This window comes from Mus pahari, chromosome 13 (assembly GCF_900095145.1).
Source record: "Mus pahari chromosome 13, PAHARI_EIJ_v1.1, whole genome shotgun sequence".
Classification (NCBI taxonomy): domain Eukaryota; kingdom Metazoa; phylum Chordata; class Mammalia; order Rodentia; family Muridae; genus Mus; species Mus pahari.
Window position 1 is genome coordinate 52,848,200 of NC_034602.1, and position 5,686 is coordinate 52,853,885.

Below are 5,686 nucleotides of genomic sequence, written 5' to 3' on the forward strand. Positions count from 1 at the left end.
TTTTTTTTTTTTTTTTTCTTAACAAACAGAAATTATCAGATTTGCAGAAGTTCAAATACCTAGGATTCACATGTTTGTCATAATATTAGATATTGCCTCAATTAACACACATCTGGATAAAGTCATTAAACAGAAATGTCACTGATTATCTCTATAAGTAAAATGGTGTGATGCTGAATGCAATTTCCATCTTTAAAACTGTTTATTTCTAGGTTGTATGGAAGACAATACCAGGCCTTTGCTGTGCTTGTCTGTGTTATATAAAGAATCACAAGTTATGCACCATGTGCAATGTTAGCTATTTTAAACTTAATTGATTTTATTTTGATATATGAATTCTTAAATTCCTACTTGTAATAACAATGCATGCCAAATCATAAATATATTTTCCTCTTGCCAATAAGAAAGGGCAAAATAGTGTATGCGATATCTCATGAGTCATTTATAAATAATGCAGCAATATCATTTCCAGTTCACACTTGGGAAAGGTGAAGGCCTCCCAGACCTATATAATAAATTCCTCAAAAGGACTTTAAAGGCTTAAGTTATAATCTTTCATTCTTATCTACTGTGTGCTCAGCCACACAACTCAATAATGGTTGACAAACCTAATTTTCTAAAAAGCCTGAGGTTGTTTGTTGATATGGCAATGAGGGGGCAGTTTACCAGGGGATACCAGACTCTAGCGACTCCTCTATATCACAGAAGTGAGGCAGAAGAAAAATGGAAGGCATTTCTTGCCCAAACTTTCCTTTTCTTTTCTTAGTAGTGTTTTTACTCAGAGTAAATATCATTCCAGATCTTTTTATTGATTCAACAGGCATTATATTAAAATGAAGACATTGATTTCAGTCAGGCTTTGAAGTAATTAAAGGTAAGCACATTGGATGAAGGAGGTTATTCAGTCATGGCACTGAAAATGTAGGGGAGTTTTAAGTCATACTGAGTGTTGTGAAGTAGAAACTTCATTTTAAATCTGAATTCATTAAAAGGTGGCCTAAGGCCATGTACCTAGTTTCACAGTTTGAAACAAAAAGTGCCACTAAACTGTCTTCAAAAATCTATAGGAATAATTCTTTAAAATAAAATATAGAGGTAGAAACATAATAATAATCATATGGAGTCTCTAAGTTTTTTAGAGATCAATAGTATACAGTGAGAGTAATTTTAATTATGGCATAGAGAGATACAGTATATACTAACTATATTACATATATATATATATATATATATATATATATATATATATGTGTGTGTGTGTGTGTGAATATATATATATAAATAATTAGCTAGTCAAATGTAAATGTTAAGTTCAAAATATGATTTTAATGTTCATGGATTTTGAAGAGAGCCATTAAAACACTTTTTTTTTTTTTTTTGGTTTTTTTCAAGACAGGGTTTCTCTGTATAGCCCTGGCTGTCCTGGAACTCACTTTGTAGACCAGGCTGGCCTGGAACTCAGAAATCTGTCTGCCTCTGTCTCCTGAGTGCTGGGATTAAAGGCGTGCCCCACCACGCCTGGCTAAAACACTTTTAAGTCATGTCTTCCTTAAGGTATCTTTAGCCTTCAATAAAATGACTAATGATAGCTTTTAATTTAAGAACAGGAATATTTCTTAAAACCATGCAGACTAAAATTATGAAAAACTTTACTTTAAGAAAGTGATTTACATTTTTATTCTCAAAAAGGAAATGCTAGGGATATTTATGTAAATATCTGAACATATTAAAGAAATGCTAGACTATAACAATATATGAACAAATGGGATATTGCAAACAAAATAGATACAAGTAAGGAAGGACTGGGAAATGTATTTTACATCTACTCACAGCTGAAGAGCTTCATCAGCACACTAATTGCTGGTCATAGAAAAATAAACAAACAGAAAACATTTCCTGTGATGACAGGCATTACAAAGAACAAAAGAAATAATAAAAGTGACATTTTAAGCATAACTGATGCTGTAGTTCTGAGTGATTGGGTACTAAAGATACGGATCAGGGATAAGAGGATTGCATTTTCTTCTAGAGGGGCTGTGTTCAATCTCCAGCACCTGAATGATTGACTGCTCATGTCTGTCTGCTACTCCAGTTCTTGCCTCCATGGGCATCAGGTAAATAATTGCTTTTCTTTCTTCTTTCTTTCTTTCTTTCTTTCTTTCTTTCTTTCTTTCTTTTTTTTTTTTTTAGGTTGTTTAAGAGACAGGGTTTCTCTGTGCAGTCCTGGCTGGCTCGAACTCAGAAATCTACCCGCCTCTGCCTCCCAAGTGCTGGGATTAAAGGTGTGTGCCACCACCACCCAGCTTAATAATTGCTTTTCATATTTTTGTGCAAACAAATTTCATTAAGGAGAAGAAATCAATATGCACACATTTACAATTTTTTGGTGTATGGGACATTTTCCCTTAGAATTTAGTACAATGATTATTAATATCTAAAATTACTCTTGAGAAAGGAAATATTAGTTTTTCAGTTAATAGTTCACAACTTAAATTTGTAAGCACATATATTTCTATGATCTTTTTGAAAACCATTATACAAATTATACCTATTAATTAAAATACATGATAAAAGATTATACTTAATGCATCAGTTGCCCACAAATATTCTGCACTCTATTCATCGACAAATACTTATATATTCTTCCTCATGGATGCTAGGTAAACACTTAAACTGGGATTTCCTTGGACCACAATTTTATCATTTGTTAGCTTTCTTTTACCTTGAAAGATTACAGAGGAGAATATGAAGATGATCTCACATTTTATATAAAGCTGGCTTCTTATTACCATGTATTAACTAATAACATTTTGGTAAATATTTTATATTTTCATAAAATAATTTCAACAACAAATCCATTTGATATGTTAATTTATCCTAGATAACATATCTGATTTGCATACTTCAAGTTTATTTTGCAAACATCATATACACTTACAAAGGGGAAGATAAGATCTATAACATCAGTTCTCAAGCTCTAACACACTAAAGAAAGATAATTGTGAAATATGAGAAATATGTACTATTGTTGGGAAAGATGCATACTATCTTCTCAACATTCTATTTTTAAAGTCTAGAGAATAAATTGATCCTGGAATAATTTATAATACAGAAAATTGGTAAATAATTTTAGGCAAAATATTTTTCCTAACAAGTGAGACAAATTGTTTATTTTTCTTTAATCTTTTCATGATGATTATTATTTTTCAGACATTAAAAAATGCATTTAATCTTTGCTAGAAAGTGATAAACAAAAGTAAATTTGTTCTGCATGAGGAAAAAGGTAGAGGTATTTTGTTGACAACCCTTGGCTTTAATTCAAGAATTAAAAAAAAAATGTTTCCCTGTTCTTAATATATAATAAAATCCTGAGTCACTTATAAGATTGCATAATCGCAAAACATTGTATTTCTTATATCTTCAAATCAGTGAGGGATTTTTGGGGGGAGGGGATTGTCATCATCTCTTTTCTGACTTTTCAAGTAAAATCAAATGAGTTTCTTCAGGAGGAGGGTGACCCTATAGGAAGACCAGCAGTCTCAACTAACCTAACCTCCTGGGATCTCTCAGACACCCAGACACCAACCAAGCACATACACCAGCTGATAGGAGGCCTCCAATCCATATACAACAGAGGACTGTCAGGTCCTGGACTGAGTCATAGAAGATGCACCTAATCCTTCAGATACTTGGGACCTTGAGGAGGTCTAGTCCTGTGGGGGTGATATGGAGACATCCTCTTGAAGACAGGGGGCAGGAGAGGTGTGGGATGTGGAACAGTTGAAGGATGGACCAGAAGGTGGATAAAGTCTGGACTGTAAAAAAAGATAAAATAGTTTAAAAACAGAAAAAGAAAAGAAAAAAATCAAATGAGTTTTTATAGATCTCCATTATATAATCTCTCATTTATAGATGGTGACACTCAATTTCAAAAAGCATCAAATATTATACAACATGAAGACTGTACAGGATGCTTAAATGACATTATGATGGAAGTGATTCTAAACTATATTCTATATTCTATATATAATAATATAAATTTTAATATATTTTATATATTTATACATATTATAACTATATTATTATATATTTATATATTATACATTTATATCAAATATACATAAAAATATCATTTTATAGAGGATGACTGTCCTCTAAATAGACCTGTGAATCTTATGTCAAGTAATGATTGAACAATTCTAGACAATTATGTACATGAATTCTATCCAATTTTTGAGTTTTTATTTGCCTTTATCCCAAAGAATATCATGGATTTTAAAAATATTCTATATAACATTCTAGATACTAGAAGAGATATATTTATCCTCAAGTTATATGATTTTGAATTGTTAAAATTTGACTATTTCCTGAAGTTAGTCATTCCCCTCAACTGCAACTTCTCTATGTGTTATGATATTTTCTAAACTAAGGAATTCCTGGTATGTGAACAGGGGAGCAAAATGACTCTTTAGTATTGCTCACTGCCCAGTATGCTTGCCCTGTATAGTCACAGAGGGACCTATTAGTGAAGATACAGTCTTTGCTTGGAGTTACTACTGGTGTTCAGTAGTTAGGATGCTGAAATGCAGCGAAGTTATCTTTTATTGACCATAACATGTTTCTGTGGTATCTAATGCTAATATTTCTCAGGGCATCTTTGTTTATTTTTCTCATATTTCTAGTGATGTTATTTGTTTCAGGTGTACCCAGACTGTTCATCATACTTGAAGATCTCCTCTGTGATTGATAGGTGTTCATGTTTGTATAAGCTATACATTAAAGTATTTTTGTGGATCATAGATGTCTGTCTCTGAGACATAATACAAAGTACTCAGTGTTAGGAAATATTACCACAAATGATATAATAACATCTATATTAACCCAAAACAATGGTTTTTATAAAGCCTATAGTTTCCTTCTGCTTTGAAAGATATTTATGAAATATAGACAAATTATTTATTTTGCTCAGTAGCTAATTTCTATGCCAAGGATTGAAGGAAATGTAGTAATACATTCACTACCATTCTCAAATTTCACTGATTAAAATTTAACCATCTTCATTTGTCTAAAGAAAAAATAAACTATTCTATTGAATCAACCTAAAAACTGTGTATCTCATACCACACTAGAATAACCAAACATATTTTTATGAGATAAAGGATGATTTACTTAAATTATTCTGTCATTTTAGACAATACAAATTTGTATATTTAGGAACTAATATGTGCTGTTCATTTTGAAAGAAAATTGTATTAAGTAAAATACAAAATCATTCGGTGCCTTTCCCCGCCCAAGGAGGGGTGTTCCACCGGGACCAGTCCCCAGGTCTGACTTAGCATCTGGCACCTTTCCCCGCCCACCCAAGGAGAGGTGGAGAGGTGTTCACTGGGGAGTCCCCAGGCCTGATCCGGCATCCAGCACCTTTCCCCGCCTGAGGAGGGGTGTTCACCCGGGACCAGTCCCCAGGCTTGATCCGGCATCTGGTGTCTTTCCCCGCCTGAGGAGGGGTGTCTGCCAGGGAGCAGTCTCCTGGCCTGAGACAGGAGAACTATCTTTGCTCCAGTCCACTGCCAGTTAGAGGGCGGCCTGGNGAAGGGACNCANCTTCTGGGCTCCAGTCTGCACTGGCAAGAGTGTGGACCGCAGAAGCTACACAGCTTCAGGACAGAAAGAAGCAACCTAAATTC

General features: G+C 33.5%; 1 pseudogene; it reads right to left on the minus strand.

The window, feature by feature from the left end:
- The window catches only part of LOC110330305, a 21,307-nt pseudogene that overhangs the window by 3,279 nt on the left and 12,342 nt on the right, over positions 1-5,686 (minus strand).